At 49.1% G+C, this 22,028-nt stretch overlaps 1 protein-coding gene across 5 annotated transcripts in view; it reads right to left on the bottom strand.

The window, feature by feature from the left end:
• The window catches only part of LOC125425325 (rho GTPase-activating protein 20-like), a 118,063-nt gene extending 100,106 nt beyond the window's left edge, over positions 1-17,957 (bottom strand). For 2 of the 5 annotated variants that reach the window (XM_048482936.1, XM_048482937.1), the window contains exon 1: positions 17,631-17,957. The gene's annotated coding sequence lies outside the window, so the exon portion shown is untranslated. The remainder of the gene's footprint in view (positions 1-17,630) is intronic. The other 3 variants (XM_048482934.1, XM_048482935.1, XM_048482938.1) reach the window with 2 other exon arrangements.
• Between the last annotated feature and the right edge of the window lie 4,071 nt (positions 17,958-22,028).

Here is a 22,028-nt window from a genome sequence, read left to right as displayed (position 1 = left end):
CGTTCGGGAGACAAATAAAACAAGATCCAGAGATGCAAGCTCTGGCTTGAAGTGACCCACAAGTTAAGAGGAGTTCTAAATATTTATCTGAACTACTTCAACATTACTCATCTTCACGTGACATTTTTACTAATTATTTTATTTCACTCCAAGCATTTCTTGAAATATGCAGACACCAGAGATGCTAAATCACATCCGAGGGAAGAATCCTCCTCACCAGCCAAGGAGTGGAGCACGAATTTGAAACGTTCCCCAACAGAGGGGGGCGAGGGGGGGTGGGGGGCTCAGCGTGTCTTTGGGCTCTTGGCTGCTTTCCCTTTTTGGCTTGTTGTTCTGGGAGATGCAGCTAAGTCAGAGCTGGCTTCCCTCCACCCGCCCCGGGTCTTGACTTTGCCCTCCAGAGCTATTTATGCTGGCAAGGTTATCCTGAGGATTTCTGAAACTTTAAAAAAATAAAAACCAAGAGCTGAAAAACATGCCCTCAAAAGGACAAGGGGTTTAGATTAGAACCCACAGGAAACCGGCTGTGTTTACTCAGCAAAACCGAGGAAAGGATTCCCAGGAGCAGCGATCGAGCGAGCAGGGGTGCCAGGACCATCCGCAGGGGCCTCCAGGCGCATCGTCCACAGAGAGCAATTTGCTGGGTCCTTCCCTTCTCAGATTAGGGGCCTGCAGTGGGGAGAAGCTGCTGAAGGGCTGGGAACGAGAAGCGCTTCTGACCTGGGCCTCCCTGGGCCTTTTCATGCCTACAACACAGCAGCAAACCCACACACAAACACCACAAGGCACCCAGGAACACTCTCACCATACCAGAGAAGGTAACACAAAGAACAACCTGGGCAGGGGGTGGGGGTTGGGGGCCAGAGGAGGCAAAGAGTGCCCAGTGTTGGCATGCAAGCTATAGCCAGACTAGGGGGCCATTTCTGAAGGCCCTTCCAGACATTTTTTACACAACAGCCCAGGCTCATGGAGCACATCCAGGGGCTTTGATATTAAGAGGGTTTGCCTGACACACCATCAGTCTTTCTCCCTCCCACATCAAGTACGCAAAGCATTAGACAATGCCATCTCTGAAGGCTCAGACACTGAATGCTGGGAAGAATCAGAAAAATGGTTCTGGTTCTGTGCAATCATAAAAGGCATTGATTTGTCTCAAAATAATTGCTCTAGATAAATTCCTGGCTTGTCTGTCTCACAGCTCAACACAACTAGCAGAAGGGCTGAAGATCCTGTTCTAACTAATTGGCTGCGAGTTCATAGCACTGATGAAGAAACCATAGACAGGGTAGGAAAGATATTGTATTCAGAATGTTTGGTTTGTGATAGAGAAGGTGCACCTGGTTCCAGCCTCACAAAGAATTTGCAAATGCCAACACCCTGATTCCACCAGCAGATCGGCTAGATCTCATTGCATGATTTCTCCCAAATGTTCATTTAATCTTAAACCTCCAGTCTAGCCATTAAGGGGCCATCAACCTTCCAGAGTTTCTTCATTTTAACATTCCAAGCTCAGAATGCCTCTGGTCTTAATTTCATCAGCACAAACCACACTTTAACCAAACTTTGTCAAGAGCTGGGTCCTTCCAGGGCTTAATCCAACAAGACTTTTTCCACATCACTGTCTGTGCCGGGGAACAGAACTTTGCTTTGTTCCAGGAAAATTGCCCCTCTTATCATTGCCGGAGGATCATTTTTTTCCTAAACCTAGACCCCAAAGATGGCAAGTTGCACTTGGATGTCCTCCTTGCGCCCATGGGAGTAGTGTCTCTCAGTCTCCTTGACCTCTTCATTTCTGGAATGGTAAATATCACTCTCCCCTCAAAGTTCTCTTCTATTCCTTCTATTGATTAACTCTATCCCAGGTTTCTCAAATCTCTGTGCATGTGCGATTGCAACTTGTATGCGTATTTTTATTATTTTTAATTCTTCAATAAAACTGTAATGCTTCCCAACAGTTCAACCTTTCAGGGCAAAGCGAAGCTTATATTCATGAATGGACAAGCATCCATTCATGGCTAGAAGTCAGATGCTGCAAGAAGACACCCATTCTAGAATATTTAGAATATATATTTTAAAAAAAACTTATACTATTTATTTAGCAGGGCTCAACAGTATAGCAATGGGAACTGCAAAGTATGTCCTGATTGAGCCCAAGTAAGACTGATTTCATCAGATCTTGGAAACTAAGCAGGGTTGGGTCCTAGTTAGTACTCAGATGGAAAACCATCAAGGAAGTCCAGGAGAGACAGGCAATGGCAAGCCACTTTGGAACATCTCTCACCTTGGAAACCCAACAGACCCACTCTAGGTGAAACTCGACAGCCCCTCCCACCACCTACCAAATGAGGGCTCGGGGGGGGGGGGGGCCTCAGGACAGAAAATCTTGAGCCCATCTTGAGTTTCACCTCCATCCCAGAAAATTCAAGAAATGGCATTCTTACGCTGTCCATCTTTGATTTCCAGCCTTTCAGAAGTATGATTTGCTGTGTATCTCTTAGCAGTTCTTATGCCTGTAGCTGCTGGGGGCAGAATGTGGTTCTCAGAGGTCTAACTCCACACGGCCAAAATGCAAGGAGATCCAGGTGTGGTTCCACACCAGGATCATTATCTCCTGAATTAACACAATAACTTGCAAGTGATTTCTATGATCTCTTTCGAAAAGAGACTTCAAGCCCTGCTGGTTTCAGGAGACTTTTGTTCAACTTAATTTTTTCTACTGGGACTAATCAGCAGGAAGGGGCTGTGGCTCAGTGGTGCAGCTGACACTTCGCAGGCAGAAGGTCCTGGGTTCAATCCTCAGGATCTCCAGCAAAAATAATCAGGCAGGAGGTGGACTGAAAGACGGTTGAGATCCTGGAGAGCTGCTGCCAGTCAGATTTGGCAGGACTGACTCTGGTGGACTGAGGGCCTCATTCAGTAGAGGCAGCTTCATGTGTTCAAATACTCTTCCCAGAAGTTCCTGCATCACACCCTGCCCCAAAGAGCTGGGCGTACCTGGAAACCAGCACTATTTGAAGGCTAGATTAAGACCTAACAACACGTTCTGAGGCATTTTTCTTCCCCCATTGTTCAAAAACATTTCAAAAATATTATGTGTTACAACTGGTACATCTGCAGTTTTCACAGCCAGAATCAACTGTTCGTTGTGAGTTCGTTGTGGGTTTACTGGGCTGGGTGGCCATGGTCTGATAGTTATAGTTCCTAATATTTCACCTGCATATATAGGTAGCATCTTCACAATAAGCTGGCAACTTCACAGTAAGATGTGCCACAGAGAGGAACACATCTTATTGTGACATGCCTCTGAAGATGCCACCCATAGGTGTGGGCAAAATGTTAGGAGCGGAAACTACCGGACCACCTCCACACAGCCTGAAAAACCCACAACAGACTGTTATATTTGGTTTGATGAAAGGTTCTGGAAACTAAAAGGCTCATACAACGTGACACATCGTTTGGGTGGTCCTATGAAAACTATCATGTGGACTGAATTGAATTGTTTGGATTTTACTTTTAGACTAGCATGGCTACTAACAATTAATTTCATTGTCTGCTGTTCCAGCAGTAGTGTCAGAATTCCCCTGAATAGACAATGAAACACTTGAAAGTTCAAAGGCTTTATTGCTTAAGACAGGTAGAAAGCAGAACTCTGGATAATATGTTGCAAAGATCTACGCCGCCCCCCCCCCCCCCCGCAGCATGTGAACCAAGACAGTACAGAATTGACTGGACTATTTCACTCGGCCCTCAAGGCCGGGCCCTGTGGAGATAAGGCAGCTGCAGGAGAAACGCACAACAGCCCAAAGCCCCAACAACAGCCTGACAGTTAACTGCATGTGGAAATCTTTATTGATTGACATTATTTATAGTTTTCCTTTCTCACTGCAAATCAAGGCAGATTTCATGGAGCGAGTCACTGCTGTCAACAGGATGGGACATTCAGTAAACAAGGAAAGAGGTTGCTTTCCGCAAACTAAGCAAAACTGAATTATTCAAAAGGTTTTTCTATGCAGGTGGCAGGGTTGTACTATATGCATTGGTAGGATGCTATATGCACCATATGTAATGGTAGGAGACCATTGCAAAGTGGTCTCCTACTTACACCGAGCTATAGTCTCTAGAACCTGGTTGGTAATAATTTATTCAAGTAACTTTGTAGTTACTTGAATAAATTATTACCAACCAGGTTCTAGACTGTAGCTTGGTGTAAGTAGGAGACCACTATGTAATTTCTGCATCTTTAATATGTCATGCTAATACTCATGCTTTGCTTCAGTTCTGTTTCTTATATTTCTGGTTGGTTCCAAGGTGGAGTCACTTCTGTGGATATTGCACTTTTGAAATTGTTTTAACTCCCACATTTTCCTGTCTGCACAGAGGGGTTTGTCATATTATGATCATAAATCCCAGCTCTCTCTCTCTGACATTGGCAGAGATTTAGGAACAGAAGAAACGTCCAGCTGGACCACACCAGCATCTTGTTTCACACAGTGGCCAACCATTCCCTCTGGAGGTCCACCAACACATGCCAATTGGGTGACCTTGGGCTAGTCACAGCTTTCCTGAGCTCTCTCAGCCCCACCTACCTCACAGGGTGTTTGTTGTGAGGGGGGAAGGGCAAGGAAATTGTAAGCTCCTTTGAGTCTCCTACAGGAGAGAAAGGGGGGATATAAATCCAAACTCTTCTTCTTCTCTTCTTCTTCTCTTCTTCTTCTTCTTCTTTACCCAGTGGTGTAGCGCCAATGGGGCGGGGGGAGTCGCAATGCCCTGGGCACGTGCTGGTGCAGGGACATAGCCGGGGGTGCCACCGCTGCAGGGGCGCAGGGCGAGCGCGTGCCCCGGGCCCAGTTCCCCCTTGCTCCACCCCTGGCTTTACCAGATGCCATCGCAAACTAGTATTTTTAGAATTTCAGTATACCTCTATTACTTTTTCCAGTTTGTGCCAACTGTTGAAGACTATTATATCATGGCAGCATTTTCTCTCCTCCAAAACAGAACAGTGTTGATGTACTCCAAACACGCTTTAGCCTTGGGGCAGCATCCCACAGCAGTGCCAAGCAAACATCTCCTCGTATAATGAAAGGAGTCCACACTACGGTGCCTACTTCGCAGCTGCTGTTTCATTTTCTCCTCTCTCTAAATATCAAGGAAATCAAAAAGCACCTGGTGCCTGGCATCCTCTTCATGAGACGTCACACAGGAACACTGCCTGCCGACAGAGGCAGAAATGGCACCAATTCTGCACAAAAGCAAAAATCACCATCACAATAACAGGCAGTGGACTGAAAACTGCCATCATCTGGAGCCACCATGATAACTTTATGTGTGATGTTAACTGTGTTCATTGAACTGGCGTAGAACCACATGTCCACTTCTCTCACCTGAAACACATTTCCACTGGAGATATCCCATTGTTGAAAAGTTTGCCAGTCACTCTACCTGGTCACAAATCATTTCTGATACACTCATAATACAGTTACACACATTACGACATAGAAAATGTTGACAGAGAGAAATTTTTCTCTCTTTCTCACAATACTAGAACCAGGGGGCATTCATTGAAAATGCTGGGGGGAAGAATTAGGACTAATAAAAGGAAACACTTCTTCAGGCAACGTGTGATTGGTGTTTGGAATATGCTGCCACAGGAGGTGGTGATGGCCACTCACCTGGATAGCTTTAAAAGGGGCTTGGACAGATTTATGGAGGAGAAGTCGATCTATGGCTACCAATCTTGATCCTCTTTGATCTGAGATTGCAAATGCCTTAGCAGTCCAGGTGATCAGGAGCAACAGCCGCAGAAGGCCATTGCTTTCACATCCTGCATGTGAGCTCCCAAAGGCACCAGGTAGGCCACTGCGAGTAGCAGAGAGCTGGACTAGATGGACTCTGGTCTGATCCAGCTGGTTTGTTCTTATGTTCTTATGTGTACACATAAGGCAGGACAGAAAGCCAATAGTTTCTCAGAATGGGTTCTTGATCACACAGGGACTGGGTATCAAATGATGGTCTTTTGTCTCTGTTAGTGTCTCACCAGTAATGAAAGGATCTGTGACAATTGGCAACGGTTCTGTTACATAAAAATGCCAAGTATCCCCTCCCCACTTTAAAGTTCAGCACAAGGGTGTGGAGCTTCTAAATCATTTTTCAAGAAGTCCCACTGGAATGAAATATCTCACTTGGAAAAAAGGAATCAGGCAGGAAAATGCAAAAGCTACTTCTATTACTGGCAAATGCCTTCACTCACAAGCCTCCCTGTGGCACCATAAGGCAAAAGAATATGCCGAGGGAGAAGAAAGCCCTCTCTCAGACAGCCCAGTGTTCCATGGCTATCAAAAAGTAATACTGAACGTCATTTTTAAAACACTGTTGAATACTATCAATCAATCAATCAATCAATCAATATTTTATTTCGGTCAAAGACCAGAAAATATCAGATATAAAACATAAAATCTTTTATATAAAACATAAAATCCTGTTGAATACTAATTATTGCTCCATGTAAACACTCGCATACAGTACACAATACATTCAATGGCATAGCAGATTGCTGAATGTCAGCTATTAAGTATTGTCTGAACCAACACATGTCAATTATTAAAAATAAGTAGTTTGGATTTATACCCCACTTTTCTCTCCTGTAAGGAGACTGAAGATGGCTTACAAACTCCTTTCCCGTCCTCTCCCGACAATAGACACCTTGTGAAGTTGTGGGGCTGAGAGAGTTCTGAGAGAGCTGTCACTAGCTAAAGGTCACCCAGCAGGCTTCATATGTAGAAGCAGGCAAACAAATCCAGGTCACCAGATAAGAGCACGCTGTTCATGTGGAGGAGTGGGAAATCAAGCCCGGTTCTCCAGATCAGAGTCCATTTCATGCAGTAAATATCGCAGGAGGCCACACCAGCCCCTCAGAACTGTCCAATAGGCGCCACTACATGTGGACTCCCAACCGTCAACATCAAGTACTGAAATCAAATACCATGAGATGTCAAATACAGAATCAGATGGAGAATATTCAGTAAACATCGTACACCCCCTACCCAGTTGGCGCTACACCACTGCTGGCAAATATCTCACAATCCAGAGAAAAATTCTGAGGAGCACCTTTGGAGAAAAGTTGTCTTACCTCAGTATAGCTACTGTGAAAATAGACATGTTTTGTTTTCTTACAACCAGTGTGACATAATTTTACAACATGTTTCCAAAGAATGTTTAAATGGATCATTAATACAGTGTGGGGGTAAATCCAGTTGATAATTTTTAAGTGTGTGGGTCAGTGAGTAAGAGAGAGAGAGAGAGAGAGAGAGAGAGAGAGAGAGATTTGGAGAACCAATGATCTGTATTTTTTGTGTGTAAAAAACAGAGGCATATGGGGGAAGTGGCACCCAGGGACAAAATGTCCTCTGGGCACCCCCCCTGCCCCCCCCACAGGTCGTGTAGCCCTGCCCCTACACATTGTGTAACCCCACCCCCTGCACATCCCTGCTCAGGTCTACTGCTGGGCGGGCCGAAGGGGTCGAGTCGGAGTGATGGCAAAGGCTCTGGCTCTGGAGGGTCAGCACCTTAAAGGGAGAATCTGGGGTCCCCTATTTAAACACCATTGAAAGTGATGCTGTTTGGGGGTGGATTCTCCCCCCACTTCAAAAAAAACCCAGCATCACTTTCAATGTTGTTTAAATAGGGGACCCCAGATTCTCGCTTTAAGGTGGATTTAAAAGGGGTCCCAAGTTTAAACAACATTGAAAGTGGGGCTGGAATCCACTCTCTCCTTTCCAACTCACTTCAATGCATGCAGAAATTTTTTGATTTACTTAGGACAGCTCATGATTACTTTTGTTTATATTGCAATTGGATTTTGCATGCTTATTAAATGTGATGGTTTGTTGTATACAGCAGGCTGCTTCAAGAGCCCAGTTAGGAAATGCAGGAGGGCAGATATCCTGAAACAAATCCTGGCTGGAACATAAGAATCGAGAGCAACAGGGCCAGGGAGGTCTGGAGGAATTCCTTCATTAGACCAGCAAAAGTTCCCACACATACGCTCCCTAAGCCCTTTTCTTAACTGAGTAGACCCCCAGCGTGACAAGCAAATGACGGCCTTCAGCACTGGAGACAAACACCACATTTGACAGGATGGAGAAAGGGGAGAAAGAATTCTGGCTTCTGACTCACAAACCACTAAAATGAAAGCGATTTGCTATCTATTTAAACAAAAGCATTTTTTCACACACCTTAGTTAACTCATGGAACTCACTGACACAATGAGTGGCAACGAGCGCTAAGGAGGATTATACAAATACATGGATTTATCAACAGATGTTTGCGCTGATAAATGAAACCTAGGAAGTCTGAGGAAGGTGCCTTTGATAACCAGAAGCAGAAAGGAATGTGGTTCTTTCCTGCCACTTTATGAGCCTTCCAGAAGCACTTGGTTCGTGGGCCCAAGAAGGGATCTTAATGTCTAATTTTGATCTCCATTGTTTCTATAACATTCTAAACACCGACTGTTTCATTTGCCCTTCGAGCAAGAATTCCCAACATGGTACCCATGGGCAGCCCAGTACCTGCTAAAACCTTTCCTGATGCCCACCAAATGTTTCCAGAAAGAAGGTTGGGACAGGTGGGGCACTAGTCTAAGAGGCCTTCTGACAGGTCACTGGAGAGCTGATTGGCCGGGGACATTAATACAATGTTGTTTCAGCAGCAGATACAACACAGTAGTTTTTATTCTCTCCCAGGCCTCTTTCAACAATGGCTTTTAAAAAAAATTACCCCTCTTCTACCCTATCCTTGCATGGTGTAATGGTTAAAAGCAGGTGAGCTCTAATCTGGAAAACCAGGTTTGATTCCCCACTGTGCCACTTGAGCTGTGGAGGCTTATCTGGTGAACCAGATTAGCTTGTGCACTCCAACTCATGACAGCTGGGTGACCTTGGGCAAGTGACAGTTCTTCCGAACTCTCTCAGCCCCACCCACCTCACAGGGTGTTTGCTGTGGGGGGAAGGGAAAGAAGATTGTAAGCCCCTTTGGTCTCCTTACAGGAGAGAAAGGGGGGATATAAATTTATCTTCCATAAATCCAAACTCTTCTTCTTCTGTGAGGCTCCATCTCCTGGGGAAGCCATATTTGTAGTTGGCACCTAATTTGTGGTCATATCCTCCACCCTTTCCCAGAATTCCAAAGGTGCCCACAGGCTCACAAAGGCTGGAGATCCTGCCGAAGTCTGATACCAGGACTCCCCTCCAGTGCCAGCCAGTTATACTGAAGTAGTAGTTTCTCGGCATAACTTGGGCGACACAATGTCTCATATCTGACATGACAGAGCAGGCACTCATGCAGAGGCACTGTAGCCAACCTGGAAACCCCACCCCAACTGGAGTGTGAAAAGAAGTCCTCTGCCTCAGGCATCCAGTTTTGATCAGTACATCTCAAGAAGCGGGATGGAGAGAACAGCTTGGATGCTCAAATCCTAAACAAGAAACTTCATTTAGCGGCTTCTTTGGCCGTTTCTAATAACAACACCCAGTTTGTGTATAAATAAACCATCCCAGGCAGCAGAGCAGAACCACTGGCAGCCAGACAGGACGATTCCCCAAAGGAGGCCCCGTGCAGAAAAGGTCTGCTTTGTGAGCATACCAATTTGAAGAGGAAGGAGCCTGATTTAAAACACGTTGCTGCGTGCATTCCTTTCAGGAGGCAGGCCGTAGGTCTTGAAGGCAGGCCAAGGTTGCTTCAGAAGGGGGTTTGCTTCTCACAGGGGAAGCACAGATACGTTTTATGTCCCCTCACTGCCTCTGGGCAAAGCAGCCTTGCCAATCTCCAGGCAGGCCCTGGAGATCCTTTGGAAGGACAACTGATCTCTGGACAGAGATCTGTTCCCCCGAGAAAATGACGGCTTCGGAGGGGGAGCCTTGCTGAAGCCCCTCCTCCCCCAGGTCCACCCCCCAAATCTCCAGGAATTTCCCAACCTGGAGCTGGCATCCCCAGGGCAAGAAGATTGGCAGGTTTTTGAAACACTATGAAAACCTTCGTATATTCTCTAACGGTTCAACCAAGGGGAGAGAGGGATGAGAGGGAGCAGACAGACCGGCACTGGCAAGCCCACTTTCAAACAGCTTTCAGCTCTTGGGAAGAACGGCTGCCCGTCTCTCGATTCTGTCACTGCATGTCTGTCAGCTTAGACCCGTGGTGGCGAACCTTTGGCACTCCAGATGTTACGGACTACAATTCCCATCAGCCCCTGCCAGCATGGCCAATTGGGAATTGTAGTCCATAACATCTGGGGTGCCAAAGGTTCACCACCACTGGCTTAGACCATCATCCAGGCAGGATTTTTGAACGTGCGTCAGCTGTAAAAATGGCATGTTTTTAGCAGGGTTTTATTGAAATCTATGGCTTAAATTAAGCTTACACATGCATATACACACACATACACACACATATATAATTACTGTACATTATAAACTTGATGTAAGCTGCCCTCTGCCCGATTTGCCCAGAGATATAAATAACATTTTCAAATCAATTATCCAGACTGTTCCATGTGAACAGATAAACTCTCCCAGTCGGCTAAGGAGTGGAACTTCCATTCAAGCCATGTTTAAACAGAATGATGCAGAATATGCCTGACATCTTTCTTGCTGTTAGACTCTCCATTTCTCAAACTGTTCTTCCCAGTCTCAAAACAGCTCTTCAGCATCTACCTGTCAGAGTATTCAGCTGCATCAAATCTTGGCTGAGATCAGTTTGGTTTCACCACAGCTACAGACATAGCTCTTGACCCAAGACTGTGCCCAACTGGATTCAATAGTTTTTGCATACATGCTCTTATTTGGCACATCTGTCAGACTCTCGAACGTGGAAATAGCAGAGACCGTAGGAAAGTCCTAAAGCAGTTTATTTCTTGCAACGTGTAGAGCAGGGGTAGGGAGCCTGCGGCTCTCCAGATGTTCAGGAACTACAATTCCCATCAGCCTCTGTCAGCATGGCCAATTGGCCATGCTGGTAGGGGCTGATGGGAATTGTAGTTCCTGAACATCTGGAGAGCCGCAGGTTCCCTATCCCTGGTGTAGAGTAACAATAGAAAACAGGATCTGAGCTAGAGAGCTCACATCCAGGACCTATATCCTTCAAACCCCCCCCCCTTTCACCCCACACCAAATGTCCCTTACAGTTTCTACAACATTTGCACTACAGAGCTTGAAAGAACCTGGGAACCATTCACACCTTCTCGCAGATGAGCTGGCGCCAGGAGGTTGCCAGGAAGGGAAGAGGGAAACAGGAAAGCATTTACAGGAAAACATTTGCAAATTCCCACACAGCAAGACATCTGGGCACTGACAGGCATGGTCCTGACAACATCAACACTGTACCCCAAGACTCCCACTTGGGAACTCCAAGCGCCCTCAAATGCATACACGCCGTTCCTATGAGCACATGGAGCTCCTATTTGCTCCAAATAGGCTTGCTTGGGAAATCTGCCTGGGAGACTGATCTCCTGATCTCCAGGCTTCAATTCTGGGACCCCAGTGTTACAAAACAGCTTGCCAGGGGAATCTTGGCTGAGCTTCCCTCTGAAGACGACCCGATTCAGGCAAACCTTCCAGTTGGAATCATCAGCAAAGCTAGACGTCTCCTCCCTCTTCTTGTTGATACTTCTAACACTATGGTTTTATTTGGTTTATCTATGGTTCAGAGGTGGGATTCAACCGGTTTGCACCGGTTCAGCATTGTCCAGCGGCGCCAAATGGCACCAGAGAGATCCCCCAGCGGGGATGGGGCCTTCCCAGCTGCACAGTAGGACCTGAGGCTGGGGGTGTGCCACACAGCCGGGAAGGTCCCTCCCCTCCGAAGGATCTCACCGGCGCAATCTCCAATGGGGGAAAGGTCTTCCGGCCAGGGAGCCAGGGAGCCCTGCCGCACAGCCGGGAAGGGCCCTCCCCTGCTGGAGGAGCTCGCCGGCACCGTCCAGCTTGGCTGGGCAACGCCGGCACAATCCCCAGTGGGGGAAAGGTCTCCTAGCTGCACGCCTGGGCCCGAGGTGGAGGAAAAGGTCCCGGCTGGGTGAGCCACAGTCCTCCACAGAAGCCAGGTAAGTGGGGGGCGGGGGCGGGGAGGCACTCAGTGAGAGGTGGGCCCGAACCGGTACCTAAATTAATTGAATCTCATCACTGCTATGGTTTCTCTTTGTTTTTGTGAAAGCAAGTATAGTCTAGTGCAGGGGTAGGGAACCTGTGGCTCGAGAGCCGCATGCGGCTCTTCTGCCCTTGCACTGCGGCTCCACGAGCCGAGCCGCCAGCCCCATCCTTGCCCGCCCTGCAGGCAGCAGGGCAGGCGCACCAACTGCCCACGGCCAGCTGGGCCGCGCCGCGGGCTTCCCCTCCCCTCGCCCCATTTGAGTGGGGCGGGCGCTTTCCCAGAGCCCAGCAAGGCTGAGCCACCGGCTTCATCCTTGCCCGCCCTGCAGGCAGCAGGGCAGGCGCACCAACTGCCCACGGCCGGCTGGACCGCGCCGCGGGCTTCCCCTCTCGCCTGCCCATTGAAGCAGGGCGGACACTTTCCCGGCGGCCGGTGAGGCTGAGCCGCCGGCTTCATCCTTGCCCACCCTGCAGGCAGCAGGGTGGGCACACCAATTGCTCGCGGCTGGCTGGGCTGCACCACGGGCTTTCCCTCTTGCCCACCCCGTTTGAGCAGGGTGGGTGCTTTCCCGGCGGCTGGCAAGGCCGAGCTGCTGGCCCCATCCTTGCCCGCTGGACGCATCCATGCGCTTCTCAGAATGAGTGGAGTAAAAGGTTTAAAAATCCAATATATACAGTGTTATCTTTATTTTAAGTGTCAAAAATTATTTGCGGCTTCAAGTGTTTCTTTTCCCGTGGAAAATGGGTCCAAATGGCTCTTTGAGTGTTAAAGGTTCCCTACCCCTGGTCTAGTGGTCAGAGTGTTGGGCTAAGATCTGGGAGACCTGGATTCAAATCCCCACTCTACTATGGGTGACTTGCTGGGTGACTTTAGGACAGTCATGTATCTTAACCCACTTCACAGGGATGTTGTGAGGTTAAAATGAAGGACAGGAAAATAGCATAAGCTGCTTTGGGACTTTGTTGGGGAGAAAGGCAGGATATAAATGAATTAAATAAATAAAATAAAAAATATATGTTGGATAAGTTGTGTAGTTTATTTGTTGCAAAATTCTAAGTGTATGAGATAAAGAGTGTTATGAACATGGGAATAAATATTAGATTCCTAACAGGTTGCCCAGAAAGAGCTGAGTGATGCAGACTGGAAGGCTGAGCGCACCTCTGCTTCTTCCAAGGTGCAGACACACACACACCCCGCGCCCCCCAGGACTGACTGCTCAGCTAAGACTAGATTCTGACAACCCCCTTCAGGGAGGCAAAAGTATCCACTTGCTATAATCTCTGAGAACTCCTGGAGAATAGGAGAAGTCCCAGCAGACTGGAGAAGGGCTAATGTTATCCCCATCTTCAAAAAGGGTGGAAAGGAGGACCCAAACAATTACCATCCAGTCAATCCACCAGGTCGTTTCAAAGTCACCATCACATTATAGAACATGCCGCAACTCACAAATCTGAACACAGCAATGGGCCATGCCACACAGCAGAAATAATTTTTGGAAAACATTTTCAAAATGCTTTCAAAATGTTTTATTACTGCTATGAAAACATTTTATGGTGGATTTAAAAGGAGAATCTGGGCTCCCTAGTTTAAACAAGTGATGCTGGAATCCACCCCCAAACAGCATCATTTCTATGGTGTTTAAACTAGGGAGCCCAGATTCTCCTTTTAAATCCACCTTAAAGGAAGAATCTGGGGTCCCCAGTTTAAACAACATTGAAAGTGATGCTATTTTGGGTGGATTCTTCCCCACCCTGAAACAGCATTCCTTTCAATGTTAAAACTGGGGACCTCAGATTCTCCCTTTAAATCCATGCCGAAGGGGGTGGATTTAATAACAACAACAACAACAACCCCCTTTATTAGGCATTGAGAGATTAAAAGAAAGAAAGAAAACAAACATTGGCAGGATGGTAGTGGATTTAAAAAGAGAATCTGGGGAAATTTGGGGGGTGCCTGCTGTCAGGGGTGCAATTGTTAAGCTAGCAGCACCAAAAATTCAGGGTATCTTTAGGAGACTCTCAGGGTATCTTTAGGAGACTCTCCTGATGATACCACCCAGGTTTGGTGAAGTTTGGCCCAGGTGTAGCCCCCATCTCCTATTAGCTCCCATTGGAAACAATGGGGGATGGGGCACTCCCTTTAAGAGTCCGTAACTTTGGACTCCCTAAACCAAACCTCACCAGTCATATCATCAGAAGAGTCTCCCAAAAAATCCCTGAAATTTTGGTGCTGCTAGTCTAAAATCTGCACCCCCTGCAGGCCAAAAATGGAAAAAACACTGAAAATACAAAATCCCCCACAAACGAACCTGCAATTTTGTCGCCCACCACAAGGTGGCGCCCTGGGCAGCGGCCCACTTTGCCCAATGGGAGGAACGCCTCTGAAAGTTGCTAACAAACCTGCAATTCTTGCGCCCACCACAAGGGGGGCCCCGGGGCACTTGTCTCTGGATGTCCACATGGTAGCTACACCTCTGGTGAGGAAGCAAGCTTGTTTTCTGCTGCTCCAGAGACTAGGGCCAGGAGTAACGGGTTCAAGGTGAAGGAAAAGAGATTCCACATAAATATCAGGAAAAAACTTCCTGACAGTTAGGGCTGTTAGACAATGGAATACACTACCTCGGAGTTCGGTGGAGTCTCCTTCTTTGGAGGTTTTTAAATAGAGGCTGGATGGCTATTTGTCAGGAGTGCTATGATTATGTGTTCCTGCATGGCAGGAGGTTGGACTTGATATCCCATGGGGTCTCTTCCAACTCTATGATTCTATAATCCCACAACCTGGGATTCCCTAGAAGAGGGTTCTCTTCTCACCTAAGGCCATATATGTCTGCTGGACGGGAGGCTTCAAACTGTCCTCCCCGGGCTATTACTTGGACATTCGCCCAGGGGCCTCTGTGCAAAGGTCTGTGCCCCAGCCAATTCGCTTGCTGACCACGGGACAGCCAGCCATGCGAACGGTCCAGGGCCACGCCAAATTAATTTATCTTGCTTTACATTTGCTGTGTGGAAAAGGGCCAGGTAGGCCCTGAAGATCTGTCAGAATCACAACTGATCTCCAGTGGCAGTACCCCTGGAGAAACTGATTCTTTGGAAGGTGGAATCCGTGGCATAATACCCTTTGGAGGTCCAAACCCCACTCTGGGCAGAGATCTCCAGGAATTTCCAAACCAGGCAGATCTACTTTGAACACACATCTCTGAGTGTTGTGAAAAGTTCAGAACTGCATTTAAAAGCGGGTTTGTTATTTCATGAATGTCCTTCTTTTCTAAGAGAAAAGCACAATCCTAATGACTGGTCTTTATTTTTAAAAAATTACCTCCCTCCGATGCGTAGCTACGCAGGAATGAACAAGTGAACCCTCCCAGCCATGCTGCCTGACGTTCCGGCCCTTTGTGCCTGCGTGGCTACACAGATGGGCACCAGGACACTTTTTTAAAGGAACGCACGGCAGAATGAAGCAGCTCTCTGCCTAGCTGTTGCTCGTAAGCAGCACTCGTGGATAGTGCGATTCTTGAATAACCCGTTTTGGGGACAATAACACGGGGCAGACTCACCTTAGTGTTGGGGTCCATGTGAAGTTCCCCCTCAAAAACAGTTTTTTACCATTGTTATCCTGGGTTTATTGGGCCCATGCAGAAAAGGCTCTGGGGGTTAGCAATCCTAGCCCAAAGGAAGAACTCAGAAACCAGTCAGGGCCTCAAAGGAAGCACTAGTGGAGTCATGCTGCACGAAAGCCACATCTACAGCAAATGCATGCCAACCGGTTCCACCTCTGGCCTCCACTGAACATGTACAGAGTTCTGCTTTTAAAAGCTTCCCAAGAATGGAGACAGAGCCTCCATATGCAGGGCACAGCACATATACTGTTGCCCTATAATTCTTCAAATTTCAGTCCTCTGCCCTTCTAATCACTCGCTTGCGTGCACATGACAAAAAGGGGGTGGTGCTTCACTCCCTTTCCCCCACTGCTAGGCGTTACTCCCAATCCAATCCAATCCAAACACCTTTATTAGGCATAAAAGGCGTTACTCCCTCTTCCACATGTGCCCAATCATGGCTACTGACTGGAATGGGTCACACTCCAGTCTGGGCCCATCTGCACTGGCTCCCAATTTACTTCCTGGCCCAATTCCAGGTGATGTTTTAAAACCTTATATGGTTTGGAACTAATGTACCTGAAGGACCGACCGCCTAATCCCTTAGGAGCCCACCTGCCTGGTATGGCCATCTTCAGAGGCATCCTGCTCCACAACCCTTCTGAGATTAGGCCGGTGGTAACCTGGGAGAGGGCCTTCTCAGCTGCCCCACCAAAGCTCTGGAACTCCTTCATCCGCGCCCCCCTTCCTTCCGCTGCTGTCTTCCGCCAGCGCGTGGAGACTTTTCTGCTTGCTGTTCCCTCCGCACGGCCTCCTTTCAGCCCACTGTTAAACGATTGTAGATTTTTTTCAACCTGTACTTCAGTTCTGGTTTCAGTGGTTTTGCTCAATTTTAATGTTTGCTTTAAATCTTGTAGCCCCGCTGGTTCCTTCTTTCAGCCACTCATGAGGGCAGAAGGGCCGGGCAGAAATTCCTGGTGAGCGGCCTCCGTCCACCCCAAGCCCGGGGAGATTTGCCGCGGCCTCCGCGTAGCACCAGGAGGCTTCAGAGGAGACGCTGGGCGCAGCTGGGACTGGGCACTGAGTCGGCCTTCACAGAAATGGCCCCTTTTCTCAGGCAGCTGCGAAAACCTTTCTGCAGCGTCTCATTTCTGCCGGCTTCGAGGCTCTGCTGCGAATCGCCCCCCCTCCCTCTGCCCCCCCACCAAGAGTCTCCAGCAGCTCCTCGGACCCCTCCTTGGAATCCCACGGGGCTTTTGTTGTCCCCAAAAGGGGCCACCAGGACTCGTACATCAGGTTGCGCCAATCCCGCCCCCCCCCGGATGTGGCGGAGCCTCCCCCTCAAAAACGGTCGCCCTCCGACCCAGGGAGCCCCGCCACCCAAAGGCCCCGGGGCGTCACACCCGGTTTCCCGGGAGGTTGGCAACCGGGTGCTGGAGACGGCTGCGCCTCCTCCTGCGCAAACCCAGCGCAGCATCTGGGTCGCTCCCGTGCCCCGATGTTGAAAAGACCCACCACCAGGCTGCAGAGACGGGCCACGGAAATGCCCCTCCACCCTGCCACCGGCCCTGCGCAGCAGGCCAGCAGAGGAGCGGCATCCCCTTCATTCAGCCACTCCAGTGACCGCCCCGGGGAGAGGCCGGCACCCTCCCGGGGCATCATACAGGCGGGCAACAGAGGCGGGCGCAGGGGCTGCTGCTGGCACCGCCGGGCTTCTACGGGGCGGCTGCCTGCCCGGGAAGCGAGACGGTCCCCGCCCAAGAGGCCGGGCGAGCAGCAGCAACTGAGCGGCCAAGACAAGCCCCCGTCCCAACGCACCCCCCCACCCCCCACCCCCGGGGCGCGCGAGGAGAGACAGACGGGCCGGCCCCGTTCGCACGTGCGCGCGGGTACTCGCCTGGCTGGGCTGCTGGCGGCCGGCGCATTCTCTGCCGCGGAGTCATGCCGGGGACCGGCCGGGCTCGGGGCTGCCGCTGCCCGGCGCGCAGAGGGCTGCCCACGGCCCCGCCTCGGGCACCCAGGGGCGTGGGGGGGCCCCGCGGGGAGGCATGACGGATGGCGCGCACGTGGCTTCGGAGCTGTGGCGGGCCACCCCGGCGACTGTCTGGAGACGGGCAGCCGGCCTGGCCTGGCCCGCCTGCAGGGAGGGAGGGAGGCGGGGGGGGGGGGGGCGCCCGAGCCACCAGGCTCCTCCTAGCGCCGCCTAAAGAAGGAGAGGGGCTTTCTGCCCGCCCGCCCGCCGGGGACTCGGGAGCGCTTCCCGCAGGCAGGAGTGATGCGCGGAACAGCAGGGGCTGGCACCTATAGCAAACCTGGCTGGGGACAAACCCAGTTGGGCGCCCCGCAACCGATGTATGGGCGGCCACCCTCCCCCACCATGACCAAACAATGATTTTTTTGTACCAGCTCACAAAACACCTCCCACTCCCATCAAAACATACATGGCTCTCTCCCCACCAACTCTTTTCCTAATTTCCTAATCACAACAGCTCCAAGCCAGTGCAAGTGGGTATTAAGCATGTAAATCTCTCACAAATCACCCCCAGCAAAACATTCACCAAACAAATGTCAGCATCATCTCTCACAAAACACCTCCAGTGGGGGAATTCAATCCCCCAAACAGCATCATTCTTTCCAATGGTGTTTAAATCCTAGGGAGCTCAGATTCTTCTTTATAAATCTACCTTAAAAGGGAGAATCTGGGGGTCCTTGGTTAAAACTAAAAGTGCCAAGAAAGTGATGCTGTTTGGGTGGATTCTCCCCCACCCCTGAAACAGCATCACCTTTCCTTGAGGGGTTGGGAGAGATTCAGATGAAACAAATAGCAGATTCAGCTGGAATCTTGGGCAAAATTCTTGGGCAACATTCAGACAAAAAACTGATTATGTCCCGCCCAAATATGAACAAAATGCGAATGCAAAGGTATTTGCGGGTTTGTGGGTGAGGTATTTTTTAACAGTGTTTTGGCTTGTACCGAGAGCGCATTTTTAAAACCTTAAGCGGCATCTCATGATTTCAGGGTACCATCCAGAGATTCGCTGCCCTGATGATACCACCCGAGTTTGAGGTGATGTTTGCGGTTCCAGGGGGAAGCCTGAAAGTTATGGATGTCTGCCCCAAATCGGAATGCCCCCATCCCCATTGTTTTCAATGGGAGCTAACCCTGGAGATAAGGGGTTGGCCTACCCATTTTGTGAGGGACCTCATAACTTTGGTCCCTGAGACATAACTTCTCACCAAACATGGGTGGCATCATATAGAATAATAGTGTAACAGATGATACCCTGAAAATTTGGTGTGTCCCACTAGCTTTCAAAAAATACACCCCTTCCAGGCACCCTCGAAAGAAATTTGCAGTTCAAAGATTCTTTGTTTTGCAGTGACTTTTGCTCCATTGCTTGTAGCTAATGAGGGAATTTCTGGGGCAGGCCTGCACATTTTTAAAGATAGGAGGTGCTTGAGACTTTCAAGGTGGCTCCAAGAGGCCTTGAGTAATAGCATCCAAGCTTGGTGAGCTTTGCTACTGGAGGGGGGGGGGGGAGTTGAGAGAGTTCTGAGAGAACTCAGCCCACAGGCTTTCATATGCAGGAGCAAGGAAACAAAATAAGCCTTTTGGGGGCCCATAAAATTGAACCCCCAGAAGCAAAGGTCTCCAAACCTGATTGGCTGATTGGCTGTTTCTCCCCACATTCCCCCACTCACTTTGACTAGTTTTAAATGACTCTGAACCCAAAACTTCTTCCCTCTTGATAAGAGACATGACTTTCATTTCAGTGGGAAAAAAACACATAGGGAGAAACTGTGGGTTTTAGACAGGAAAGCGGGGTGTCGGGGCGCTGCAGGTGGCAGGATGCCAGTTCTGTCATACACATGGAATTCAGTCATGAAAGTGGGGTATGCGGGTGCCGAGTCTCTTTCACACACATGGATTTTAGTCATGAAAACAAGGCATGTGGGTGCCAGGCACTGATTCTATCTCACACTCATGGATTTTAGTCATGAAAGCTGGGTGTGTGGGTGCTGTGGACCGATTTTGTCAAACATCTAGCGCCTGCTGATTGCCCCAACTGGGCAAGGCGGGAAAAATGGGCCTAGTTCTGCTGCCGTGGGGTTTTGCACAGCAGCAGAAGTAAGCGGAGTCACACAGGGGCATTTCAAAAGCACCTCCAATTTGGCAGGTTTTGAAAGTCATGGGGAAAAGGGAAAATGGCGGTGCAACTCCGGGGCAGACCCTCTGCAGCTTCAGGGATCGTGCAGAGTTCCTGGCTGCACAGGGATATTCCCTGTGCTAACATTGGTACAATTTCGCCATGGAAAAATGGCTAAAGATGACCTCCAGATGAACCCCTCTGCCCTCCTCTATAAACTGTGACGGGCAGGGAGGTTCCCAGCAAATCCAGACACTCTTGGCACAATTTCCACGGAAATGCCAGTGGGGAAAGAGGCAGGTCCTCAGAGCCACAAGAGGAGCCAAAGGTGCTTATGCTCCACATTGCGGCTTATCCTCTGTCACTTTAGCAGGTGCCTAAGAGGTCCCCTATTGTGCTGAGACATAGCTGAAAGAGACCCAGCAAGGTGCTGGTTGTTCTCCAAGTGTCAGCCTTTCTACACGCCAAAAACGCCCCCTCCTGACAAAGCCCCTTAGCGCAAAGTGTCTCTGGATCTGCCCCGTTTGGGACTCCATCTTGGAACCCCCAGGCCAGGAGCAATTCTTCCGTGTCTTTCAGATGTACAGTCCAATCCTGGACAGCCAACACAAATAGGCCATTCAAAGAGTTGCTCTGTCTTCTCTCCCACCCATATGACCTCCCATAAATGCCGGAGCGCCCCTCCTCCTCCCCCTCCTCCCCTTTCCTCCTGCTTCAGGAGACACCAAGATCCATCGACTGCTGTGGCTTGCAAAAGGGGTCCAGTTATGGGAGCTTAGTGGGGCGTTGGGCCCCAGAGACCCATGAATCTTGCCTGCCTATTCCCTCTGGAGACCCTGACTTGTGGATTTTTCCTTGGTCTGCCTGATTGCTGATCCTCACTTTCCTTTTGGCTTTCCTGCGCTCCTGGGGCATGATTTGCCACGCTTACCCAGATCTGTCCCATGCAGAGGAAAATGTTAAGCACAAGCCCATTGGCAGGAAGGAGTCACTTGATTCCATTGTATATACCAGTCCTTCATGGGCTCAAATACACCAGCTGCAAGAGTCAACTGTTGAGCCAAAAAATAACTGAGATATTGGACTCAAATTGTCTACAGTCCCTCTGGTCTGCCCTGATATCAGCTGAATCCTCTGACGAATTCTTGGAGAGTGACAATACCCAGATTCAGGAATTACACCAGCATCTAGCCCCTGATGACAACACAGCCTTGCGACAACAATGGCGCCACTTTAAACCAGTGTTTGAGAAGGATGGTGCTAATGCCACGAAAGCTCCTAACCACATATCATGCTGATGTTTTCAACTTGACTCCAGCTGTTGCACTGGATCTTCTCCAGTGGAAAAGACTTTATGAAAAGCTACTTGCATGCAAGGAAACGGAAGCCATGAGAAGCAACTGGTCACAACTCCTTCAAGCTGTTAATTGCAGCAACTCAACTTTATTTTGGTGCATTGTGTCATGCTCCCAAAGGAATGGGTCCCTTATGGCTGATTGCTGTATCCCTCCAGGGACCTGGGACACACACTTTCAGGAACTCTAAGGAACTTTCAGAAACTCTAAGTGCATACCTCTGATGAGAATATCATTATAGCCAAAACCTAGAAAATCTGCCAACATGGACACCTGCTAGTGGGTCAGAGAATAAGAACCTTATAGCCCAACTAAAACTGGGGGGAAGCACAGGGGAAGACCTAATTCCCGCAGAGGCCATTAAAAACAACTGGGACTTTTGGGCCCATCCTGGCATCACTCTTTACTTTTAATGATACCCATGGACTCATTCCCATTATACAAAGAAAGGCAGGCAGGCCCTGCTAATTGCACACAAGATGCTGGACATTCTGCAAATGTCAGTGGCAGCCCATAATACAAAACTATAACATCATGAGGGGGAAGGCCAACAGTGCCCTGGAAAGAAATGGGAAAGGCGAGCTGCCTAGCAAAAGCATATGTGTGGCATAAGAACCCAGGTATTTGCCCTAGGCAAGAGTCTACCTGACAGGTGCAGCAGGAAAAAGCACAGGACAAGGGTGTGGACAGCAGAAATCAAGATGATTGGATTCCAGTGGAATTCAAGCTGGGCCCTGGGCCAGGGATATAGCTTTAGAAAATAGTGCTCTGGGAAGCACTGAAATTGTGCCC

Source organism: Sphaerodactylus townsendi, unplaced genomic scaffold, assembly GCF_021028975.2.
Source record: "Sphaerodactylus townsendi isolate TG3544 unplaced genomic scaffold, MPM_Stown_v2.3 scaffold_28, whole genome shotgun sequence".
Classification (NCBI taxonomy): Eukaryota; Metazoa; Chordata; class Lepidosauria; order Squamata; family Sphaerodactylidae; genus Sphaerodactylus; species Sphaerodactylus townsendi.
The sequence above is the reverse complement of the archived record's forward strand: the minus strand, read 5'-3'. Positions and strand labels throughout refer to the sequence as shown.